This window comes from Rissa tridactyla, chromosome 2 (genome assembly GCF_028500815.1).
Source record: "Rissa tridactyla isolate bRisTri1 chromosome 2, bRisTri1.patW.cur.20221130, whole genome shotgun sequence".
Classification (NCBI taxonomy): Eukaryota; Metazoa; Chordata; class Aves; order Charadriiformes; family Laridae; genus Rissa; species Rissa tridactyla.
Window position 1 is genome coordinate 28,815,811 of NC_071467.1, and position 27,899 is coordinate 28,843,709.

The window sequence follows — 27,899 nt, forward strand, 5'->3', positions numbered from 1 at the left end:
GCTTCTTAGCCATCACTTAACTAAAGTGAACTTAAATTCTTCTGGTCTTCTACTATAAGATAGGTTTGATATCTACCTACAGATCTTCCCTCCTTTAGACTAGTTTAAATTGAGCTTTCTTGAACATGAGTGACTTATTTACACGTTATTCTAGGTAAGGCTTTCCTTACTCTCTCAGAAACCCCTCACACGCTATTTCCCGAGATTAGGATGTTCATTTTTTCGCAGATACATTGTATAGTGGCCTGTATACTTTCTGTTCTGGATTTCAGCTATGTTTTTTATTCCTCTGTTATTCTCCACTGATAATCCTCCAATTCATAGAAAAGTCTTTTTTCATTAGTCTGCAAGTGCATGACTTTGCACTTTGTGCTACTATACTTTATCCCATTATGATTGCTCCAGCTTTCAAGGTCATTCAAACCCTTTGAGTCTCCTAAATTCTTCCAACTCACCTTTGCATTGACAAAGTCTAATAACTGTGTGTCATCAGAAAATTGCGTTAGAATGTTTGTGTGTGCCAACATAATAAATGAAAATATTAAATCAAACCAGTCTCAAGGTTGACCTTTGAGGAACTCCCTTAGTAATCTTTCTCCAGCACAGTATTCCTCTTTCAATGAAAGAGTATCTTTTCTCTACATTAACCAATTTCTTGTCCACCTTATCTGTCTGCTCTAGCATAACAAGTAAATTCCAATGCAGTATCACATTAAAAACTTCCCTGAAGTAGATTAGTTCTGCTGCATCAATATTCTCTAAAAACAGGACAACACAGTATGTCACAACAGCAAATATCCAGCAAAGATCATCAAAGAACTTTCAAAAAATTTGTGTTTCACCATATCCCTTTGCTCTTTTAATTCTGTATCTTTATTATCATCTCCAAAACCCATGCACTGTTGAGGCTGCTGGAGTGTGTCCAGAGAAAAGATGTTGGAGAACAAGTCTTATGAAGAGTGGTTGAGGGAACTGGGGTTGTTTAGGTTGGAGAAAAGGAGGCTGAAGGGAGATCTTATTGCTCTCTACAACTACCCAAAAGGAGGTTGTAGAGAGGTGGGGGTCAGTCTCTTCTCCCAAGTAACAGGTGACAGGACAGTCTCAAGTTGCACCACAGGAGGTTTAGATTGGATATTAGGAAAAATTTCTTCACCGAAAGAGCTGTCAAACACTGGAACAGGCTCTCCAGGGAAGTTTTTGAGTCCCCATCCCTGGAGGTATTCAAAAGACTCGTAGATGTAGTGCTGAAGGACATGCTTTAGTAGTGGTCTTGGCAGTGCTAGGTTAATGGTTGGACTCGATGATCTTAAAGGTCTTTTCCAACAAAAATGATTCTATCATGCTATGTTTTAAAGCCCTATTTATTACTGTGATCAGAGAAATGAGCCTGCAGTTTACTTGAACACATTTTCTTCCTTCTTAAACACAAGCATGACATTCTCTTTTGTCCAGTCATATGGTATTGATGTTGATTTGACAGATCAGAAATCTGTGTAGAGCATCAGTTCTCTCACTATTCCAGAAAAGCAGCTACGGCCTTGGAGCAATGCCTGTTGTGACCACTTTTGCTTAGTATGCACTAAAGTCTTTCTCACAGAGAACTAAGGGAAAGTATTCATTTAGGTTTGGGTCTAAATTTAGATGGTTCTTAATTGTCTTTATTTCCTATCCCGTCGACAATGTGCAAATTCTACACTGCATCTTTCCTTGTTCTGTTTTTATGCGTTTTCATTTCCTTTTCAAAGTCACACTCAGTTTGAGTTCGCGTAATTCCACTTTAACCCTGTATTTTTTAACTCCAAAATCTTTCTTTGCTGATTAATGTTGACTTCAGTTCCATCCAAGCTGTCTGTTTAGTTTGCTGTGGAAACCATTCCTAGAAGGCTAGGATGCAAATTCTGTGCGATTTAAACCTTGAATTTCAATGGTTGCTGAGCCTTATACACATTTTTTGCTTTTTATTCCTTCCAACTTCATAGACTAGCTTTTTTAACTTATCACATTAAGAAACGGACCTTAGTCTCCAAAATTCTAGTCCCACAGTCCACAATAACACTTTCTCAGTCAAATTCTCCTGGTTTTGCAGCCACTGCGTGCACATGCTTCCCATGACTTAGAAAGCTTGTTGAGAATCTCAGGATTAGAGATCAAGGAGAGCAGATCACACTCTTTTTTTACTCCAAGGTAGCTCTGATGAGGAAGTGATATGCATCTCCATTTGACACATTCTCCATGTTGCTTTTGGATTCTTTAAAATAACCTCTAGTCGTCTCTCTTTTCTCCCACCCCACAGCACTCTCTGGTTTCCCATTTGAAGGTATATATGACTTACAGCTTGCACACTGAATATTTCGTTATATTCTGCTGGGTATTTCTCTGAGATAGGACACCTTTACAGACTTAACTTTCCACAGTTTTTTTTATATTGTAATGATGGAATTTGGAAGTGAGATGTCCATGTTGTTCTTTGCTCATTATCTGTGTCTTTAAATGGGAGGGGTATTATCCTTCTTCCTATTTAGGGCAGACTGTTTGGCTCAAGACAGCTGCTGTCAGAATGAATGACAAACATTGTGCTTTCTCTCTCATGTGGAGCTCACTAATTTCCCTCTTATTTCCTTGTTTTCCTTAATCTAAATAGAAGGTCATTTGGCCTGATAGAACACAATATGCTGTGTTTATGGAAATAGCAGCACTCTCGCAACCTGCAGAAAAAAAAATAGGTGAAAGTGATAACTACAAAGGGCGTGAAACCAAACAGGACCTCAAATTGACAAAGGTGAGGAAGGAGGTGGGGGTGTAGAAGAAAAGGAAGATTTAGGGAGACATATGCCGTCTTTTCTATAAACCTATTTGGTTTTGAGATTGTAATATGCTGTTACAAGCTATTGTTGTTTCCAGCTTCCTGAACTGAGGAAATTCAGAGCCAGTCTATCCCAAGTGTCATCACCAATTGAAATATTCCTCTGAGTACATTTTTTTTTTATCATCAGTTAAAGACAATTGGCTTGCTAAACCCAAAATTAAGTTTTACACTTGTATGTTCTTATCTAGGTCTTACAGAGGACTAGCAGGGACATTTGTGCATTAGATATTAGTTAAATATGCATACATGGTATGCATGCATTAGCATCGCATTTGATCCAAAATCCTAAAATTTCATTTTGTTGTTGCTCATTGGTGAGTCCTGTGGAGAAATGGAAATGAGCATTGCTTCCCGTAGTTCACCATCTGCAGGCAAAGGAGCATTTGTTTCCATCGCTATAGAACTCAGCCCCTGGTCAGCTGCAGCTCAGCCAAAACAATTTGCTTTCATAGCACTGGTACCAGCATTAATTGCTATTTCATTGACTGTCCGGGGCTATGCATACCTGGAGGTTTCTTGGAGCACCTAAAGTGGCACAAGAATTTGTTGAGAGAGGTCAGGCTGCATAAGACTCCCAAGCACATTGTAGTGTAAATATCTTGCAGATATTTAGTTGTCTAATAGTAAATAAGAGTAACTATCAGTTTGGAAAACAGACCGAGTTCATGTTAAGTGCTGCATTGACATCAGATTAGCCATGAAGGAACGGAGAGCTGTCTCACATGATGGAGCTGTTTGGGCACAACAAGTCATCATGTGCCAGCGCTTCCACAGCAGCTACTGTGTCAGCTGAAACCAGTGAAAAACCTCTTAACGCATGTTAGAGAAATTTGCTTCTGTCTTTAGAAAAATTTATCTATAAAACATCCATTTCATAAAATGTGGTAAGTGGCACCTGAAGAGAGAGCTTCAATTTAGACCACATTATTAATGTGATAGCTGAAAAAAATATGGTATTTTTAAAGAGCAAACTTTAAATGTTAAGTAGGCCCTTTTATAATATAAAAATTATCATAGTTGACCTTCCACACACTTTTACGCTGCTGACTGATGGTCATATGCTGCTAATACTTCACCAAATGACAAAAATTATCAGAAAACAATTTCAGGACAACTTTTATGTTTATTTACATTTGCAACTTCATATTCTCGAAGAAAGTTAAATAATCAAGGGTTAATTAAATTTAAGAATGTGAACACATTGCCATTAGTATTCTGATATCAATATTTTCTAAATATTCAGAGCACTTTCAAAAAAAATAGAATTTAATTGACTTCAGGTACATTCTTACTGAAAGCTGAAAAGGGCATCAATCCCCTTGCAAATTATATTTCTGCAGTGCCATTTATTTTGATGTAGCATAACTGAAATGAAATATAAGAATATTCTATCCAGAATGAGTCATAAATTAGAAAAAGTAGATGTCTTAAAGGAAAAATCTGAAAGAAGGAAGCAACTCAGTATTTTAAAGGAAGAGAGACAAATCCGGTTCCCAGACCGAAGACGAGAGGTAGAGTGTTGGAGACAGAAGTAGAAGTGAAAGGGCAACCTGGAGATGGATTTGGAGAGAGACGTAGGTTTGAGAAAAGGGACTGTGAAAAATGTTGTCTGTTTTCTTTTGGTTTAGGGAGAAATATGTTAAAACTGGGGATGAGAGAAAATTTAAATTGTGCTGAAAAGAATGAAGCTATGAATAAGAGAAGATTTATACAATTAACATGTCAAGAAGAGGTCATCAAGACATTTGATAGAACAGACTACTTAAACTAAAACCTTACCAAAGTCTCCTTCAGGACAGGTCAGCTGCATTTTCAAGCAGTTGTTCATCATAGTTGTCCTCTGCAGGCTTCATAGTTGCCTCAAAGGAGACTATGAGGGATAGATGTATAAATTACTTTCAGCCAATTTATTGCAAACATAAGAGGGGTTTTACTGAATGTATTTCCATGTGGTGGCTAAAAAGATCTACTGAGCAAGCAAAAACAGCTTTTGCATATCGAACATCTAGTTGAATGCACATTTCATTAGAGAGGAATCCGGAGAGTGCTGTTAAAGAATAAATTATAAGATAAACCTTGAGTTAGCAAAAAGACCCTCAGTAACTTAGCTGTAAAATCTGAAGTCTTCACTAACTTTAAAAGAACTGTATCTAGCAGTATCTATTGTTACTGTGTGTGGTTAGCTAATGATCTGAATAAATAAAGACTGTTCTAGCTATAAGGACATTGAACATTACTAGCCAGAACTGTGTTTTTATCTATCAGCAAATCAATTTTCTGAAAAATATAAATTTGAGAGGGAGGATGAATGGACTACAGAAAAAAATTGCAGGCCTGTGTTTCATATGGAAAACACTTCTGGTCAGGAAAAAGACCTTGGTTTTTTTTTTCTTTTTACTGTTTTGCTTCAGCATTTTTAAAACAAATGTCTTTGCTTGGCCTCAGAAACAAAAAAAAATTCATTATTCACGTAACTCTGTGTGCAGCCATCATCAAATATCCTCTATTTGACAGTGCACATTCCCATTAGTCAGACAGCCTATGAGTACCCAGGTTTCTTCATGCAACAATAACTCCAAGTACCAATCAACAATTCCTGGCAAAGTCTAGCTCCATTTGGCAAATGATGACCTGAAGTCAGTGTGATTCATGCTTTTGTGCCCACATGGTTCTGCAAAAGCAACGCACTACACCCAAATTAAAACTTTGAGATCATTAGAAGATCCTCAGAGATATAACAGTAGCACTGGTGGCAACAAACAAAAAAACCCCCTTTTTCTCTGATTCCTATAAGTTTCATGACAATCTGTGACTGGGTAGAGGTGGAAAATTCCAGTCTCAGTTCTCTAAGACCAAGGCTTTTTAAATCTACTTTCACTCCTTAGGGAACTGACTCTTCTTGTAGAACTGAAGCAGTCATTTGGAACTGCAGGAGTGATCATGCAAACATTTCATGTTTGAAAGGCATAGCGGTTACAAAATAACTATATCAAGAAAATACTAGTCTCTTTTTAAACACCGTATATATTACTCTTTGCAAGCGGATAAAAACCACAAACCCCCCTGAAATTGGATTTTTGTTTTAAAATAGTGTTCAAGTAGTTTTGTTGATAATCTCAACAAAAATCAAAATACAAACGGCCTGTAGACTCAGTTATGCTTTTCTTATGGGTGAATCAGAATAAGCAGAACAACATTACTGGACATATTTGCAATACCGTTATAGTAAGAAATATAATTTCTCCATAAATACAGAACTTTTCTTTTACTCTGAGAACATTCAGGTGGGAGAGAGCAATAGAGATAGTTTACCTGATTTATATCAGTGAGATGAGGTAAATCCATAAATTCAGGCTTCATCATTAGAAGTAATTGCTTACCTACAGTTACTACGTTATAGTCTATCATTACAATATAATCTTCAATTTTAATATTTTATATTGTCAACAAAGGGTTCTGTGCTGAATCACATCACTCATTTATTGGCATTTCAGTGACTGCTGCACACAAACTTGTTGAAAACTGTCTTTAACTGGAAACACCACTAAATTACAATTGTGTTTATTGTGACTATTTTGTCTTTGACATTTTCATATAAAGTGAAAAAGGGAACAAAACACTTAAAGAACTGAAACATTTTTCCCATTGCTTCCGCTTTTAAAGGCAGAAACACTTGCTGTAATGTATGTGAAGCATATGTTATTGTTCAGAGGCCCAAATAAAGGTTCAACACCCAGATGTTTAAGGCACCAGACACAGTTACAGCAAAGAAGCCTGTTCTGAAAAAAGTCTACACATATGAAACCATGTTGCATAGTATTTTGTCAAAAGATGACTGTGCCATCCTTTCTTCTGCAGCTGCTTTTTATGGAAGACAAAAGGAACATATTTCATGTGTAAGAATGTTTGACTGTCACCTGCTATTTTAGCACTGGGGAGAGTTGGTTACAATGACAACCACCTATTTAAATCCTTTAGCACCATCATACTGAACTTCAGAATACAACTGCAACAGCTGATATCAGGAAACAACTCCCGTCGGATTCCCAAGGCTTTGCATACCCATGGCGGTATTGCAACGACATAGTAGGAGAGATCACTGGATTCACAGGTGCAGCTTTATTTTTCTAGATATATGAGATATTCCTGTAGGTAAAAAAGAAACATGGAGATACGGTAGACTGATGAAGTTCAGCTGCCTCTTATTATAGACTGTTACCATATCACCTTTGATGTGTGTTTATTTTCAAGAAAACAGAAAAATAAAGTTACTTTTGGTACCATGTTTTATTAAATTTCTATAAAATTTACCCTTTAATGACTCTCTATTTCCCCATAAAATTAGAACTGTATTGAAGATAAATAAATGCAAATACTTAAAAGAAAGCTAACACATAGATACAATGCAGATTTATTCAATATTTCTAAAATCAGATATGTAGGATTTTAAGTAGATTTTTCACTCTCACTAGAGTATAGTTTACGCTCTTTAATTAACATTCATTAACTAACATTCCTCCTACCATGACCTTATTATAGGGAAAAACGTAAAGGAACGTCAGAAGAGCTCTCACTCAGAAAAATAATGATGCCAGCTGTCAGTTACTGCTTTAGAGTGAAATATCTCTAATTCTTCCTCCTATTCATTAATCGGTCTTCAAATAGGCAGAAGTATTGTGTACTTGGACCACCTTTACAAAGACAGCTGTTGCTATTCAGTTAAGTAAACAGCATGTACAACTGCAAAAGTCTAATTTTCAAGTATCTCAGAATGTTTTAACCATCAGTCCTTGAGATATTTGCTGAGGCAGGTGTCTCTGGCAGTAACTATAACTCCGATGCAGAGATAAGGGTAGTGCTAGGCTTCAAAATACCACACCCATGATTCTTCAGAAGAAAATATTGAAATAAAAAAGGACTCAACCAATTTAGAGAAATGAGAAAAAGACCAAATGTCTTTGACTCTGAATTATTTGTGTTATATTTTTGTTTCACAAACACCCAAGTTTGTACATCTGTATAGGGACTCCATTTTTCAGGCTGCCCTGGGGAATTTGTGGAGCTGCTCCCTGAAGCTCTAACACTAGGCTATTTGCTCAAACTAACTTTGCTGCCATCATCCTCTGCAAAGATGTCAAGCTTTATAGTAGCCCATCACACCTTCACTTGGTCATATACCAGCTGCCCAAATTAAAACAGCAAGACCCATCAGGCACGGGAGATAGCTACTGACTTGGTACAAAATGGCACAACTCCATTGATTCTGAAGGAGTTTTATTCTATGTGAATAATTTGCCAGAATGTGTAATATACTTCAGTTCTTCAGAAAGAGCTAGCTGTGATAAGAGAAGTCTTCGGTTATATAAAATAAATGATAAAGTCAGTTTATTACCTGTCTCAGTTTTTCTATAGAGAGTGATTCTTCCAGACAACATTAATTATATCTCTTGACCACTCCAAAGCCCATAGAAGTCTCTAGAAAAAATAGTTCTTTAATGTATCTCATTCTCAATTTATACACAAAAAATAAAGATGAATGCCTGTTGTCTCTTTTCCCTGAAGTATTGAATGCAGCTGGATGGAAAACAAGATTTCCATCTTATGATAAATGTCAGAGTTCTGGCATTTGTTTTCCGTTCCTGATGTGAACAAAACAGGCTTTCAAGAATTTTGGGGAAGAAAAGGGAGAGAGGGCCAATTTCAGAGGAGCTGATACTCAAAGCATGCATGAAAATTTTTGATTGTAATCCGTGCCTGCGGGAGAAGGGACTTAATGCCTTATTTTCTATATCCTGAGTGAAAGCACTTAGCAACAACTTTCTCTGGGGCAATTTGCTTGTGGAACTTTGCTCACAAAATCTATCCTGGGTCCAAGAAATGTTTTCAGACAAATTTAGTTGACATCAGGATAACTTTGTGAAGTGTGCTAGTGTGAAGGAATCTGCGTCTTGGCAACAAATTTTTAAAAAAAGGCATTTCACCTCAACCACCAATTATGAGCCCTAATGGTGGTACAGCCCCAGTCCCTGCCTAGTCCCAACCTGGCATAGGTGGCTTCAGGGGTAGGTGATGGTGCCAGGGACCCAAGGCAGAATTCTCCAGAGGATGGGGGACACTACTTCCCAGCCCCAATTGGAATAGCACCTGTGCCTTCTGCCAGTTTGTGATCGGGCTTACCGTCTGCAATTATTAATGACTAAAAGAAGGGGAACAGGCTAAATGCTACCTCCATAAGGCATTCAGGTCATCCACTCAAGACCTACTATGGTTCTTCTCTGTGTAGTGCTATAAAAGGTGCTTCTATGGAGGTCTGGAACTGAGGTCAAGCTATTGGAAATCAAGGATAATTTCTTTTTTCTCATCAAGATCTCTCGTTTTCTCTCACATTCATCAAATTAACAAGTGTGGCAGGTTTTGCCTTTCTTAGCATTCAGGTTTTTTTTCCTTTTTCTCATTGTATGTTTTCTTAATCATTAATCCAAGTGAGAATGAAGATTTCACCTATTTTGGTTAAAAAGGAGAAAAAGAAACAGGCATTTTTTGGTAGGATATAATTTTCAAATAAATCTTATAGTTTCATCAAATGGCACTGTTACATGAAGCAACATTTCTTTAAAAATTTGTTTCACTTTATCTGCTAATTTCAGACAAACTTGATACTGAAATTTCAACTAACAATTGGGGGCTACTTAGTAGTGTGAGAAAATGGGAGAGATAATGATTCCTTGACCTTTTCAGAAGTTAGAAATAGGGCACATGATCAAATAGAGTAGTCAGTCCAAGTGAAAAATGGATGGAGTTGTTCTCACGTGCCATCTCATAATATTGCACCGTTTAGACAAAGGAAGCATCTGGATGTAGCTTTGCTTGCATCCCAGTTAGGTGTCTTACTCACAAGCCTGCTAACAAAAGCCACCATGATCACTCAGTCTTTCTATTTAATCTGTAGAGGGCAAATCTAACTCACATAGTCCAAATCTTCAGTCTTGGCTGAACCTTCAGCCTAGGCTGAGTCAAGGTGCCTGTTAAAATAAGACCCTTATTTTATTTACACAACATTGTCTTGAACAATTTAGTGAAATCAAAAGAAACTTGGTAAGTAATTTTGTTTCACTGAATCAATATTACATCTGTGACAAAAATTTCAGGCAAAAAAGATTTGAGAAGCCCGGCAACAAGCTCTCTGTAACAGATAATATTAACCGGAGGGTCCCAGATTATTCTACAATATCCTGAGGGAGCATTTGAGAATCACACTTATTTTGGGTTTCTCCAAAAATTTAAGTGTTTTTCAGTTTTCAAGTGATTAATTTTTTTTTTCAGCAAAAATACCCAGTTGTCAATAGGTACTATGCATTTTCCCCATAAATCATAATACATGTAAAACTTTTAAAAGAAATTCTCAGTCTGACTCTATCACTTAAAGAGAATCTCCCATGGATATTCAAACTTCATTTATTTACAGGCAAAAAACCACTCCAAACACAAAAATTGCCTAACCTATAAAGAGTCACTATAAAAAAATCAAGACCCAGACAACTGGTGATATTTCAGTCTTTGGCTTAGAATTTGCAGAAGGCTTCAGATATTTATTGACCCTTTGGATCTCACTGAGAGGGCAAGAATAGGGCTTTAATGACAAAATTTAGGTGACAGTTGTTATCTTAAAGCAGATTTACTCCTAGGTGTCCTCCACTGGAACAGAGCAGCATTTTGATTAGCAGGTAGTGGCGTAAGCTCTGTGGAAAAGAAAATATTTTAACCTTTCACATAGGAACTGATTGGTTGATATACTGAGCTCTGTAATTTGACAATATGAGATGACAAATTGTGAGAAGTATCAGATACATCTTTGTCGGATCTTCGTTTTCACTTGAATATTGAAAAAATAAGCTTGCTGTGCAACCTGACTCTTCTGAATTTTCCAGGAGGATGAACAACATCCATTTGTTGTCCCTTGGTCACAGGATCCCAACAAATTCCTGGACTCATTGGGAATAAAAGGTTTCCTTTAGCACCTCTTGTGGGCAGGTCAGAGTGCAAAGGAAGGAAACAACATTCAGCACGCACTTAGTCCGGGAGGGTGGATTAACAGCATTAGAGAAGGAGAACTGACAACTAATTCACCGAAGAGGAGAGCACATCTCTCTGCCTCTGCTGCTGCTACTTTACAAGTTGACCTCCACCCCAGCTCTTTTCACAGCAGCAGGTTTGACAGATGAGCGATAATGAGAGTCCAGATAGTGCACAGAACAGACTGCTGCTTGAGCAGCACAAAAGCTAGTCATCACGTAGCACTTGCCAGGCAACTCTCAAAGGACAAAGCAATTCCAGTCCTTTGATAATTTTTTTTTTTTTTTTTTTTAAACAGAGCAAGCCGTGTAAAGCTGGGACACTTTCAAAAGCATAAACTGTGGTCTGCCACACTCTTCCCTTTTTCCTCACTCCCCTTTCCTCACTATTGCTCCTTGGGAGACAGACTGCATATATTAAACTTTGATAAATGACAAATAAATCTTGCTGTTCACAGAATGACTGTGGAGTTAAGTTCCCTTCCCCAGCAATATCAGACTGTCTGTCAGATAATTTATCAACAACAAATTCATAAGAAATTTTATACAACTGCATACATATGCACACACTAGCACGTTAAAGACACATACACCTAATTAGACAAAAGACATTGCTGTAATGTGTCTCTTGTTTATTTTCCCATGCTTTGGACATTTGACCCTTTTGTCAGCTCTCTAGTATTTAGAGATCCACACCACAGTTTCACATCTTGGAGAGGAAATAGTCATGTTGTGCATGACTGCTTTGTTTTCTCCGGCAGACTGAACATCTTCACTTATGTTTTCCAAAGGATGGCATCATTTTAGTGCTTGATTCAGTTTATGTAGTAGTTTACATTTTGAATCACTGTGCAAACTTTAATCCTTACAGTGTCCTCTTGAGAACGGAGAGGAAATGTTATCTCTTTTTTCCACATAGGGAAACAGAGCTTTCACACACCTACCAACCAAGATGCAGTGGCTCAGTAAATTATTGCCCATCGGTTGATCTCTGGTAATACTGTGAGCCCCATTGAGCCTCTCTTATAATTACTTAAGTCTCAGTCAGAGAGATCTAAATCAGGGTACTGTTACTTTAGATATGGCGCAAGCTAAAAGTACAGTACCTGCATGCAATTGCAGAGATTCAGCTGTCATTATGTCATCCCACGCGTGCATATTTGCAGAATGAAGTATGGAAACTGTTTTCAGCAACAGCGGTATCCAGCTGTTTGACTCAACTCACTGCTGGGAAAAACCTAACTTAAACTGCTGGACTTTGCACTGAAACTGCTGAACACCTGTATACTTTGTGCCAATTTTGCTGCAACTGAGCTCTGAAGAGAGATGGCAACAAAATTCTGTAGGTTTGCAGTGTCTTAAGCCATTGCAGCAATTTGAGCCTTGACTTATAGTGACACCGAGTGATCCAGCTTTTCACAACACCACAAAATTAATTATTACTAAAGACAGATTCAGAGCTAACCAGTCTGGATTTAATATTTCATTGCAAAAACATCTTCAAGTTGATTCTATACAATTCAAGACTTTTCAAAGAGCCAAAGTGCACATTTTCTAGTGTCTTCCAGTAAATGAGTAAAACTTTCAAAAAATATAACTGAGTTTTCTTCCCTACCAATCTTTCCTGTGGAGAAGAAAATAAATCTTCTCCATGAAATTATTTTATAATTTACACAGTTACTTCATAGCTATTTTAACAGGCTTGTACAGTTTTAGTTCTGGAAATGACAACAAAGGTACAAGTTCGGCCTTCTACATAGTGATTTGTTACATGAAAAAAAGAAAGTGACATTCTTCTTTACAGAATTTTTATCAAAATATATTTTCATATTGTAGCCTCTCCAGCTTCTGGGCCTATCCATACAGAATTTTCACAGTTAGGCATTGCTACCACAGCTTATATATGGTATATAAAACCAATAGAGAGTGATTAAATAAGGCAATGTAGTGCAATGACTGTATCTTACAAATATACATTTAAACAAGAAAGAAAGTACCATGAATTCTTGTAATAAGTGAAAAGAGGGTGAGGGAAGGTGCCATGACTGCATCTACAGGTGTGTTTATCAGAATATCAAGGACGGAATGAGATTTAAATTCTGACTTGCACAGAAATATGAAGTGAACTGGTCTATATTTATTAACATGCAAAGCACATGTAGAAGGTAGAATGCACTGCATATGTTTTAAACTGTAATAAATAAAGACATAGGAGAGCTAGGCACTGCTTCACCATAAAAGATGTTGAGGATGAATGTCATAAGGCATTTGTAGAACACCATGTAAGAGGCAGAACTTCTTTATACAACTGAAAATTAAATGCCATCTAAAAGGACACAACAGCCCTACAGCAAATTGACCCTTAGACAACTGCAACCAAAACGTTACAGTTGATGAAATCAAGCCAACAGTAGAGTCAGCAAAGAAGCCAGTCATAGAACCCACAAGAACCATGCCTATGGGGTTTTTTCCTCTGTTGTTTTCTTTTTGTCAAGGTTACTTTCAAGGAAAGATAATTATTTATGCTGCATACAGTATATATTGGCAAAGGATAGATTTTAATTTTAGGAAACAGAATCAGGTGTAAATGAAAGGGTAAATAAAAAGGATACACTTCTGAAAGCAATTCTTGACTTCGTGTAATAAAGTATTAGGAGAAAGTGACAAATAAAAATGCACTAGGACTTAAATAAAATTGTTAGTAAGGTTTAAAGTAGTGAGGATGTTGGTTTTGTGGGTTTTGTGCTGTCGTGGTTTTTTTCTCAAGCATAAGAAAGCTAAAGGATAAGATAAAATCTGAATTTACAGAAGATATATTGTGCAAGACTTATCCAATATTTTTCTGGATAAAATTATTGGATCTTTTTCTAGATCAGGAATTGAAATAGATGTGATATATTTGGATTTTGTGAAGATGCTCTGAATAGGTCCATATTAGAAATTATTGGTTCTTACAGACAAGATGAGGTTTTGCTTTGTATGAAATAACCTATTGGTCTTCAGGAATGACCTGTATACAAAGGTGTAGGAAGTACTACAGGACTTGCATAATATGAAAGAGAATAAGGATGTCATTGAAGGACGAAAGAAGATTCTTCAAGATTGAAGTTATAGAGATGGAAAGAAACCTGATAATAAAATTTGCAAATGCATGCATTTAAGAATTAGGAACTTTTTTTTAAAAGCAGAATCCAGCTGTTGAAAGAAGCAAAAGAGGATGTCTTGTCATATTTGTCAATACCATATATCTGAAAAAAACCCCAACCAAATCCCAAATGTGATTCTGAAAAGAATGAAACTCACATATAAGGTATTTGTAGTAGACAGAGTGAAGTTTTAGTACTATTTCAGAGGACACTGAGATCATTCCGGATTCTGAATATAAACTTTGGTCTTCCACAAAGAGAATTTTTGTTGCTTTGTTCATCATACCTGCTAAAGGGGCAAAAAATTTTACTATGCTGGTTGGCAGATTGGGGAGCCAATTATATAAGAGAACACTAAAGATATTTATATATGCATGAGTTCAAATAAACATATGTTAGCTTTCCCTGTAAAGCATGGTGGGTGGATGTGAGTCAACTCCAGTCAGATGATCTGGTCAACTTTAATTCCTCCTGTGTTTACTAACACAGCTTTCAAGTTTCTGGTTGCATATTGCTCTTTCCACAGAACTCTTTCTTCATTCAGAGCACATAATGAACAGTGTCAACAGAATGAGCAATTACAGTATTGAAAAATGGTTTTTATCCCCAGTCATGGTGTACTTCCATGTATTATTTACAGCTCACCATTCAAATTTCTGCACTAAATACAGAACTATTCACTTCCACCTGTGCTTCTCCATTGTGTATTCATTCAAAGGAATATTCCACAAAGATAAATCAATTTATCTTTTATAAGACCCTATCAATGGATTCCATGTATTTCAGAGGCTGAGTTGCAGGAAAATAGGAAACAATCATCAGTTACTCAAAAAATGCTGGAGTTTAGCATCCAGATCCCAGAATACTACTATAACCACAAAACTTCCTGCTCTGTAGATTCCATATGTCCCAGTTTTCTAACAAACAAAGCAACAGTCCTTTGTCTAATAACCTTAGCTATTATAAAGCTATGATTCATTCCATACCACAGTCTCCATTCTTCCTGAATGAGGCATGACTCCTATGAAAGATTGCTATGTGATTATGTGATAAAGAACCACAACACATAAGCAGAAGAAGGTTGTACAAAAAGAGCAAACAAGCCATCTTTTTCCACCATTTCCTAAATTGACTGTTTCCCATAGAAATGTAAAATTCATAACATATATGTATAAATTATCTGACTCTTAACTGGAGTCCAGGAAAGTACTTTAGCGTTCCCTGAAGTGGAAGGAAATTTTCCTTCCAGAATTGATTGATATTAGCATGATATTTAGAATTCTTTTATTAGTTGAGTACAGGTGGCTACATTCAAGTATGAGAAAGCATTTGAATTTTAAGAAAGCAATGGGCAACACATCAAATACAAGATACAGTAATAGTTTGTCATTAGTTAACAGTCAAAGTCCATGTTAATCCTTGGAGGTCAAAATTCACTTCCACGAGGAAACTAGCTGAGGCCTGAGTGCTAAGGATCACTGAGCTTCAGAACCACATAAAGTTATTAGGAAAGACATAAAATTCAGATATGGTATTTTTTCCAGATATGTCCAACTAACATTCAGCATGAACAACGGATAAATGGGACTGATCGAATTTTTCTGTCAAAAGTGTTTCTCTGTGTATAATTGGTTTTGACTAAACATTTTTTTCCTCGTGAAGCATATGGTTTTCATAGCAAGTGTGATGATTTCTTTTTTTTTCTTATGGAACAAATGAATATATGAAATAATCAAGTTTTCATGCCATGATACAATGCATCAATTAGATAACTTTCACCATGATACAATGCATCAATGTTACAGTAGGGGTCTGCTACAGGCCAGCTGACCAGCAGAGCCAAGCAGATGAGACCCTCCATAGGCAGATAGAATTGGCTTCGCGTTCACAGGCCCTGGTCCTCATGGGGGATTTCAACCACCCTGACATCTGCTGGAGGGACAACACAGCAAGGCACCAGCAATCCAGGATGTTCCTGGAATGCATTGATGACAACTTCCTCCTCCAAATGGTAGAGGAAGCAACCAGAAAAGGTGCTATGCTGGACCTTGTTCTCACCAACAGGGAAGGGCTGGTGACCAACGTGGGGCTCAGGTGTAACCCTGGCTTCAGTGACCGCGAAGTGATAGAATTTAAGATCCTCAGGGCAACTAGGATGTATTCCAAGCTTAGGACCCTAGACTTTGGGCATGCACACTTTGATCGCTTCAGGGATCTGCTGGCCAAAGTGCCATGGGATGAAGCTCTAGAGAGAAGGGGGGCCCAGGACAGCTGGTCAGTATTCAAGGATCACCTTCTCCGTGTCTGGGAGCAAACTATACCAACAAAGAGGAAGGCAGGAAAGAATGCTAGGATACCTGCCTGGATGAACGGGGAGCTCCTGGACACACTGTCACATGAAAAGGAACTTTACAAGGAGTGGAAGAAAGGACAGCTAGAATGGGGGGCATATAAGGAAGCTGTCCAAACAGCAATAGAGCTGGTGAGAAAAGCTAAAGCTCAGTTAGAATTAAATTTAGCCAAGGAGATCAAGGGAAACAGCAAAAATTTCTGTAGGTACATTAATGGTAAGAACAAGACTAGGGCGGGTGTGGGCCCCCTCAGAAAGGAAACGGGGGAGCTGGTCACAAGTGATATGGAGAAGACTGAGGTTCTCAATGACTTCTTTTCCTCAGTCTTCACTGGCAAAGGCTCCAGCCACACTCCCGGAGTCACAGAAGACAATGGCAGGGGCTGGACAGAACTGCCCATTGTAAGTGAAGATCAGGTTCATGACCATCTGATGAACCTGAAAGTGATCATGGGTCCCCCATGGGTACTGAAGGAACTGGAGGATGAGGTTGCTAAATCTCTCTCTATTATATTCCAAAAGTCATGGCAGCCTGATGAAGTCCCCACTGACTGGAAAAGGGGAAACATAATCCCCATTTTCAAAAATAGAAAGGAGGAACCAGGGAACTATAGGCCATCAGTCTCACCTCTGTGCCTGGTGAGATTATGGAGCAGATCCTCCTGGAGGCACTGCTGAGGCAGAAGAATAACGAAAAGGTGATTGTGTACAATCAACACAGCTTCACCAAGGGCAAATCGTGCCTGACAAACCTGGTGGCCTTCTATGAGAAGGTCACAACATCAATAGACAAGGGGAGAGCAACTGATGTCGTTTACCTGGACCTGAGCAAAGCCTTTGACACTGTCCCGCATGACATCCTGGTCTCCAAGCTGATAAAATATGGGTTTGATGGACTGACAATTCAGTGGATAAAGAACTGGCTTGACGGCCGCACCCAAAGAGTGGCAGTCAATGGGTCCATGTCCAAGTGGAGGCCAGTGACAAGTGGAGTCCCTCAAGGATCAGTACTGGGACCGGTCTTGTTTAACATCTTCGTCAGCAACATGGACAGTGGCATAGAGTGCACCCTCAGCAAGTTTGCCGATGACACCAAGCTGTGTGGGGCGGCTGACACACTGGAGGGAAGGGATGCCATCCCGAGGGACCTTGACAGGCTGGAGAGGTGGGCCCATGCCAACCTCACAAAGTTCAACAAGACCAAGTGCAAGGTCCTCCATCTGGGTTGGGGCAATCCCAAGCACCAATATAGGATGGTCAGTGACTGGCTTGAGAGCAGCCCTGAAGAAAAGGACTTGGGTGTGCTGGTGGACGAGAGGCTCAACATGAGCCATCAGTGTGCACTAACAGCCCAGAAAGCCAATCATATCTTGGACTGCATCAGGAGAAGCGTGGCCAGCAGGTCGAGGGAGGTGATTCTCCCCCTCTACTCCACTCTCGTGAGACCCCCCCTGGAGTACTGCGTCCAATTCTGGAGCTCCTACTACAAGAGAGACATGGACGTGCTGGAACATGTCCAGAGAAGGGCCATGAGGATGATGAGAGGGCTGGAGCACCTCTCCTATGAGGACAGACTGAGAGAGTTGGGGTTGTTCAGTCTGGAGAAAAGAAGGCTCTGAGGAGACCTTATAGTGGCCTACTAGTATCTCAAGGGGGCCTACAAGAACGCTGGTGAGGGACTTTTTAGGATGTCGAGTAATGGTAGGACTAGAGGGAATGGATTAAAACTAGAGATGGATTGATTCGGACTGGACATTAGGAAGAAGTTCTTCACCATGAGGGTGGTGAGACACTGGAACAGGTTGCCCAGAGAGGTGGTGGAAGCCCCATCCCTGGAAGTTTTCAAGGCCAGGCTGGATGGGGCTCTGAGCAACCTGATCTAGAGGGAGATGTCCCTGCCCATGGCAGGGGGGTTGGAACTAGATGATCTTTAAGGTCCCTTCCAACCCTAACAATTCTATGATTCTATGAATTAGGTAAGCCTTAGTTTTAGTTTTCAATCACAGTTCAGTGGTATTTTCTATTGATGAAGAGGGAAAAACATAGTAATGCCTTTATACAAAAGTTGAGAGATAAAACTTTATGAAATGGAAGGCACTGATGGGCTTTAGTGCTTTTTTGTGGGCATTCACAGCCCAGTAAGTGTTTGCATCATACGAATAATTTACAGGAACATTGTCCACCGAGAAATGTCTTAGTTTGTGTGTACTTGTACAGTTAAGAAAAGGCATACATCCACACATTCATTACCTTCACTGAAATTGTCTGTGAGTGATTCCCCAACTGCCTAGATTTGTTTCATCACTATACAGTTCAAATGCCCTACGGATGTCTGAAAACAGGAGGATAGATGTAGAACAGAATTTATCATTTAGAAAAAGGAAGATATTTTGACATGTCTGCATTCAAAGAAGGCATCCTTCTGGTGAGAAAAAGCACTCATTCAGGTAGAATGAATTAGCCTGCTATTGCAAGCATACTAGCCCAAGGAATTTGTCTGGGGGCAATCACAGCAATAAATGTGCATTTAACTGTAGGTGTGCTTTTTGAACTCGGTTAAACTCCTTGAATGGACAACATAGAAGGAGGCGAGATTTATCCACCCCCATCAACTCTCTCTCCCCTTTCCTTACTAATTTAGACATCACTAGTGATTTCCAGTTTTCATTCCAGATCTAGCTAAAATCTGGAAGGAAAAAAAAAAAGTACCTTAGAAGTACCTTACACTCCCTAGTTGCCATCTGCCTCTTAACCACCTGGCCATTATTTTCCTCCTCATGCTTCCTCATGTCCCTAGTGTAATCCTGTTATTTCTTCCTTTACCACTTCTTTCAAATCTCAAGTTACATCTACACTTTTTTAAAAAAATGATCCTTTCTCTGAACTAACTTCAAGAAATCAGTCTAATATTGAAGTCTACAGAGAATGCAAGAAGAAAAATAATCTCAAACTAACGATCAACAGGTCTTTCTAACTAAAAAGCCTGTTGTTCATTAGTTGCAATAAAACTCAAGTCCTTGGCTTTTTTAGGGGAAGGTGCTGCTGGTATCACAGTCAGTACCATTTTGAGAAATGGTAAAGAGAATAAAAAGAAATCTCTTGCAAGTAAATCCTACATAGCAGTGGAAAATGGAAGTGCGAAATACTTTAAATCCTATTAAAATGTAATAAACTAATAGAAAGAGAGGGAATAAGAGGCCACTAGTAAAGTGAAAGAAAAAAATTAAGAGAGAGCAAATGCAGTTGCTGTCTTTTCATTCCTGAAGACAGCAGGCCTGCAAAAAAGAGTAGAGTATTTGAAATTATTGGAATGTAAATAAAATTCAATGGCTCAGTGCTGCAATGTCTGAAAGTGAGAAATTACTATAGAAAAGTTTAAAAATTTTAGCAAAAGCAGTTCGCTTTGAAATCCCCCAAGCATTGTAAGTGGGTAAAATAAAAAATTCATTGTTCTTCCATCAAAGTGGTCTGGTTTCAAGATGAAAATCAAACCCTAAATTACATTAGAGAGGAGCAAAAACATCCTGAGAAAAAGGTGGCTTTTATACAACCAAATCTGAGTTTGAAAAACTGTGACAAAGGTGACAATATTACAAATCCAAAGACAGCAGCGTGCTACTGTGGTTAAACTGTTTTTTGTATTTAGTGGAAGAGTACTTACTGTGGGAAATTCAGGATTTACCCAGGCCAGTGCAAATCTAACCTTAAACAGATTATTTATTTCTGAAATTTTGCAATTAGACTGTCTCTTGTCATTAACTAAGTCAATATCTTTGTTGTTTGTAATGATAGTCCCCGAAATCATGCAGTTAGCGTCTCAAAGGCAGGCTTAGTTTTGTGTATTAGGGTTTTTTTCCATTCAGATCCCCATAGTAATAAAAATATTCCAAAATACTCTTGAAACTGCAGCATTAACATCTTGCTATTAATATTTGTAAAGACTGGGATTAATTTCATATAGAAAAGCTTATGTTCCTTAATTTGTCTAAAATACAAAGAAGCTTCCTGCACAGTAAAGGCACCTTAATGTAAAAGTCTTGGAAATAGTTTTGGGCATCTGCATTGCATTGCAACACTGCTTTACAATCTTCTTTTAGGAAATGAAGAGGAAGAAGTTGCCTGCTTTTGCTTAGCTCTTAGTTTTCATACTTAGGTAATTTGATATATACATTAAAATTGTGTCGTGAGAGGCAGTTATTTAAAAATCTCATTAGAAATACTTTGATGTTTCAGCAACAAAGTTACAAATAAAGGGTTGTATCAATAAATAGTCATTCTAGCAGGGAAAAATGGATTAGAGATTCTAACTGGCCCTTGCAAGTAGAAATATGGGGCTAAACAGCTTATAGAAAGTCAGGGATATGCTTGAGAAAAGGATCTTAAAGTCACAGGACAATTTCTATGGCACTGTGGTCTCATTTTGTTGACAAACCCTAACTAGCTTTCAAACTTGACCCTTCAAAGAACAAAAACCATTCCATGAACTTGTGATTTTCCTCAAAGAGCCTTAGCTTAAAAAATGGCTAGGATCGACTGCCAGGGTATGATCTATTGTTTCCTTTAACCAGGCCTATTTTCAGAGTTCCCACCCCTGAAACAGATGGGTGTCTGCTCAACGTTGTTATTTATCTGACCTCCTATGTTTCTAGGATTTCATTTTCCTCTGAAGTATCTCAGGTTACATTTGGCTAGACAGGTCTCCCAACAAACAGTGAATGGGGATGTGAGATACTTGTCAAACCACAGACCTAGCTTAGAAGTGATCTATGAATTGTTGCATCTCTGCTAAGACAGTTTCGGTCTATGGAGGGGGGAGATGGGTGAGGGAAGTGATTTAGTTTCATCTGCATTGAAGTAGGTGTGAAGCAGTATGCACAAGCCAGCAATGGTGTAAGTATTTAGATCATAAGTGTTTTGCAGTAACATGCTTTCTTTTTCCCCAGAGGATGCATGCTAACACAGCCAACCAATGGATTCAACTGAGAGGTGCCTGTTACTAGCATTACAACTCAGCTGTTATTTCTGTGTTGCATATCTCACTCTCAGCCTGAGGGGAGACCAAAATAAGGACAAGAAAGTTTGATCATCTGAATTGCATGCAAATTATGGAATTAAACTCTTGACTTCAGAGTACGTCTGATCAACATGAGCGTAGATGAGAGCATCTCCTTGGGGAGACTGCCACTCTCCACCGCTCCAGCCTAACTAGTTTCAGCTCACAGCCTTATAAATTTACTTATGACAGCATGCTTATCCCTGTCTAAGCCTCATGCATGGTGTTAATGGAAAAATTATTGGCATGCAGCAGCCCCAAAGAAGTCTTTGTTCCTGAATCGACCATGAAGAGACCCCTTCTACTACTCTGTGCTTTTCCTTTTGCTTGTTCAAGCATCCTCACCCAGCTGTCCAAGAGAACTCACTGTTAGATAATGCAGCATTTAAAACCCCCAACTTAGACTGAATTTTAACAAAAGCTGCACAGTACCACATTAACTGAAGTGCATGCACAGGCTGGCCCTTCCGTTCATTTGCCTTCAGTTGCCAGGAAATGTTGGCAGAACCTCCTGCCCCGTTGGGCTTATCTCCATCTGGATCTCCAGCAAGACTCTTCCCACTTTTAAACAAAAGTCATCAAAAGTGTACTCGTTAAATTTTTAGGACTCCAGACCATGGGTTTGAAACATACAAGTTTTCTTAAATGATTATGACAGCTTTAATATATGCCTCTGAAAATACACTGTAGAGCTGATATGCAAACCCAATGGAATCTCACTGAAAGCCAGGCAGAAAGAGAAATAATTTTCATCTTATAGTTGTAAAGAGGCATTTTATTACTTTTACGGGGTATTAACCAATTAGGATTCATGACTGCATAATAAGGAAGGGGTACAGTACCAGATAGGAGATTACCTTGCACAGATGCAATCTGACTTGAGGACACAGGGAGGTAGGTGCCAAATGTCCTGGGCTGGGGCTGCTTCAGCTGCCTCCCAGTGCCCTGCTTCCTTGCTGTGATGGTGGGATGTGCCCAGGCTGTGAGGTCCTTCCCTGCTGCCTTGGTGTTCCCCGCTCATGGCCCCCAGGGAGTCCCCGGCCTGTATAGCACCCTGACATTTCTGTGGGAAAGGTGGAAGAAAGAATATGATGATAATTATGAACACATAGCTAGATTAAGAACTCGCCAAGGACAGAGCAATCTGAAAATTTAAGAATGACCCGCTAAGGGGTGAGAAATCCAGCACAGAGTTAGTTATAACTAGAACTGCAACGAGAGTAAGAGGACAAGAGTTTCATCAAACAGTAAAGAAATAACATGAATTTGATTTTCAAAGACATACTGGAGACTCACCACAGTGCTTGGGTCTCATATCAGCTGAACATGTGTTAGATGCTATGTTCTTCCAATTCAGTTTGCACATATAAATATGGAATAAGACTGCTTTAAGAGTTCTGATAAAGTGACATAACAATCTTTATGCTATAGCAAATATAGATAGAGAAGTCATGTCAGACTGCTGAATACGAAATAGCCAAGTGCTCAACCGGCAACGCGGGTGGTTATTTTATAAAACAAAATTGTATCTAATGGAGATGCAGCAGAAGCTTAACTAAGTTAAGGTTTATAAAGACTTTGAGCATCACCATACCTAGATCACTGTCTTCTCAACGTTCTGCTGATAAATGTAGACGAATTCTTCTTAGAAATCAGTGTTTCTGCACAAAACTACAACCAATGCATGTGACAATTTTAGAGCTTTCTCAGAAGCCAGATGGGCAATCGAGCAGTGCAGGACGGTGCAGGACTTAATGCATGCTGCTTGTTCAGCAGCTAAAGCTCAATGTCACCAAGCTGAATCCACTTCTTTGTCCTAGTTTACACTGAAAGTTCACTTGGGTCATGGCAGGGGATGTCTGCATGTCAAAATGAGAGTGCAATGAGAGACAACCATGTAACCTGATAAAAGGAAAGACCCTCTAGGTAAAAGCTGAGAATCCTGCCCTTGCAATTGTGGCCTATCAAGATCTGAGTGGTGTTCTGAAATTCAAAATTATAAATCCATTTCAAAATGGGAAAAGTTATTGAAAGAACCTCCCTCCTAATGAAAAAAAGAAAGACTGTCTGAAAATTGAAGATACCTGAGGTAGCAAAAACTATAAAGACAGAGCAAAGGATCACTTTGTTAACCAAGGTAATACTACATGAAATGAATCTGGACAGGATAGAATGAAAAATTTAAAGGAGAGTCACACGTGAAAGAAGAAGTAGATTGCTTATTTGTTACTATTGTATATAAAGGATCATTTAGATAAGCAAAAAGGTAGAAATTCTTTTCTATGAAAAAATATGAGTTCAAATTCTTGAGAGATGAGGTTGAAATTGTAACCTTGGATGCAAAGCAGTACTTTCCATGGGAAAGAAGTTTATAAAAGCCAGGAAATTTTGAACCAAAATGAGCGTACAGGCATCCAGGCTGATTGGTTCTGGTGGGTTGTCAATAACCTCCTGAACCAGTAATAACAAGAATTGATCATCAGGTCCTCTGATTAACCAGGGAAGCCTTGAAGTCCTCCAGGCAGGCAGCTGATAAAATTAATTAGGTGGTAAATGTGATGCTCAGAAGCTCTGAGATCTCTAGTTCTCTATTGAGATCTAAAAGGAAAGAAAATTGGTGTCAATGGGACTTGGAAATTATTATCAAGCCTGCACCTGGCGGTCAGGTTATGAGGAAAGGGGAGTTCAGAGAGGTAAGTTGTCTCCTAAGGAAGTAGATTTCCATTCAGTTAATATTAATAATTTCAGTTCTGTTAAATCAGCATTTTTCCCACGACAATCTCTTCTGACAGAAAACTTATGAACAGTAGCAAGAACAATGGAGACTCTGCAATTTCGTCTTTAGGTTATTTTTCCTGAGTTTCTTGTTAGGAAGGCCTTATCATAGAGCATGTTGGGACTTTGAAGTATAAGAGAAATTGTCTAGACACCGGAGAAAGAAATATTAAACAGGTAAAAAGATGGGTTATTTGGAAACTGATGGGTGGGAGGAGGAATGAAATTAAAACCCAAAATCTGTATTACTGAGATTTTTTTTTAGCCTGGAGCCTTATTGATTGACTTTGTTGAGGGGCTGAGCTGTCGGCAGCATACTGCTTTCCTTTACAGCAAAAGAATTCACAGACTTTGTAGGTACAAAGCAGATTAGAGACACAAAGAAAAAAGGCGATGTTTTTCTGATGAATGTTTTTCCTTGCTGCAGTTTTCACTTGCTACAACACAAAGAGCAGGGTGCACAAGGTTATATGGAAATAAATGTCAGCTTAGTTCTTACCAAATGGGAATAGGAAGGAAAATGCCCTGTTACACCAATGCAAGTGAAAAAACCGGCATCTACTTTTGCAGCTGTGAGTGGGTGAAGACACACAAAATATTTAAGTGCGCAAAACAAGGAGAGTTGATGATCTGCAAAGCCTGTACTTTACAGATGTTTTGTCAAGAAGACCATTTTGCATCAAACTGCTCCTGTGTCAAGCTGTTCAACTCCTTGACATCATTTTTGGCCACAATCTGGTATGCTTAGTCAAACAGAAAGGTGAAAATTAGGCCACGTCTTCTGAACCTATAGTTTTTGCACAGTGAAAAATTTGTCTAAGGAATTTAAGAGCACAATAATCATAGAATAGCTACTAGGTTGAAGTAAAATGTTAAATGCTGTTCTTTCTTTGCCATAAAATCTTATATGGCTGCTCCTGAGCTGATAGTGTATCGTTGCACATGACAAGCACAGCACAGTGGCGTGGAAAACTATCTTTCTATTTAAATGCCTTTTAAAAAAACCCAAAACATATGCGAAACAAACATTAAAAAAACCCTCAGACAATCCTCAGATGTGTGCTACAGAATTACAGCTCCACTTCAGCATAACAATCCAGTTATCTTGATACATTTTCCACATTCTGGATTTAAGCTGGATACGGGGAAGGTTTTATAGGAGGCAGAAGAGAAACAAAGCAGGAAGCAGGGGAGATGTGTTAAGTCAGAATATTTTTAAGTGTCAGGTCTCTTTTCTTCTTGTATCAACAGCTTCCATGTTAAATTTAGGACCAAAGAGTTGTTCTTCAAATGTATGTAAATGCTATCATACGGATGAATGCTATAAACCAAGTTCTGTCATTCAATTGCAATTTGCTTTGTGATTCCACGTGTTGGATAAAATATACATCCCTGGACAGGTTTCTGTGTGAGAGTAAAACTACAGGTTTCCTTAGATATGTTCCCTCTGTAAATTCTATCCAGGCAAAAAAAAAAAACCCAACCAAAAACAAAACCAGGCACCGGCACTTTGTTTGAACTTCCAAATATATAGCAGCCTGGGCTACTCTCTATGGAGGCTACTTGACGCCCATATTTCCCCAGTAAATGACCACAGCTTATGCGCAGATTAGTTCTAAAGCACGCATACTGTGTGTTCAGCAGCCTGGGACACTTGTGCTATACTAAGCACTTACAGGCTACCTACTCAAGGTACGTCTCTTCCACTTGTTCTGGTATATCAGATTCCCTGTCTGCGTGCAAGTGCATATACGTTTCTGTCAGGGAAATCCTTGCCAATATTGCATCTTATGGGATCCCACATTCATCAACTACCCAACACCTGGCTGAGAAAAGACAGAAAAGTTTTGATTGTAAAAGGGTTCTGCTTGGATGTTGTCAATTTTTTGAGACTTGAGAAAATGCTAATTTACCATGTACTTTAAAACAAACAAAAATCACTGAACTTCCCAAATGCATACCAGTAAAATTAATAGATATTCTCATCAGATTTACAATGTAGATAGTTGGTTTGAAACATCAATAACTACTGGAAGGCTGTCCAGACCGGTGATGTTATTTTTGCTGCCATTTGAAGGAAATATAGGGCATAAATATCCAACAGAAAGAAGATATTTTTGGTTTTATAAATGTTAGAGAAAAAAAATATGGAAAGAAGACACTTTTCTTTCCTTTTGCTCTTTGATTCAGCTTCTTTTCTTTACATATTTTTTCCTTCAGTTAAATTCTCTCCCTTTCAGTCTGAGTCATCTCAAAATCCTTTACTGTTGTGATTTGCTTCTGCCCCCTTCTTCTCTCCAATTAGATTATATTTTCTTCCAGCCCCTTTTAGCTCATTCTGGTTTGTTCCAAACTTTTCTTGAAGAACATCCCTTCCTGCTTCAGGTCTTATCCTTCCTCTTCCCATTTCTTTCCCTGCCTGAAAAAGTCTCTGTTATCTATACTACTTATACCATTGTTGGCTGAGAAATTGTTGGATCGGGCAACTGCCTTCACCATTTCTTTCATGTTGTCTTAACTTTCCTTATCGGTCCCTAGCTGTGATGGAGTGAGAGGCACTGAGAATACAAACCAGATCTGATAAGGGGTGATGAGAAGGTGATTCCTATTCAGCACAGCAGCCACTAAACGCTGTTGTAGATGACTGGAGAAATTGCAGCAAAAGTTGCTTCCTGCCTAAGAGTCCTGTTTCCACACAATGTTTCAAGCAGGGCTTTGAAACAGCCTAATGACAGAAACAAAAAACAATGATTCATTTCAAATATATAATGTGTGCTAAACCCACTGATAAAGACAAAGTACTTTGGAACTCATCCGTTCATTACTAGCTTGCAGTTTGCTGCTTCTTTTTCAGATGAAGCTTGAAAGCTTGTTTACATTCCCAGCTGCAACCACAGTAAGAGTTATTTTGCTTCTCTCTACAAACCTTGCCTCTGTCATTATCTCATTCCATTTTTGTTTCGCTATTTCAGACTGCCACAGTACAGTTATTTAAAAGTTATACAATCACTGTAACCTGTTGGACCTCAAAAGAAAAACAGATTTTGAAAATATTAACTACAAACCAGTGCACTGAAGGACCAGTGGAAGTAGCCTTCACTGCTGGTGAAGTAGCCCTCATTTAGGTGGAGTTCACCCCGTCTCACTTCTTGGTAGTGCAAGTACAGTTCATTTTCGGGTAAAACACATTTACTTTAATGGTACTGGGGTAATTGAAACCCCATGAGGGTCTCTTTCAGCTATGCAGAATGAGGCAGCAGTGAGCATAAATTAAGGTGCAGAGCTAAACACTGGTAATAGAAAAGAGGAATCACGATTTCAGTGTTAAAACTGAAGGAAGGGATGGGAAGGAAAGAAAGGATTGAGGTGCCAGGCTTAACTTTTTTGAAGCATATGCTACTACTATTCCTGCAATATACATGACTACACACCATACAAAGGCCCCTCTAATAAGCACAAAAAACAGACAAAGTAAGGAAAAAAATTAAATGGGATAAGAAACACTTTGTTTACCCAGTAATTCAATTTAAAAGGAAAATTTCATAGCTTTTAGGCTGATACAAATTTGTATATAATAAACAATTACATAAAGCTGATAATAGTATATAATTTGAGACTATCCCTTCTAACCATTACC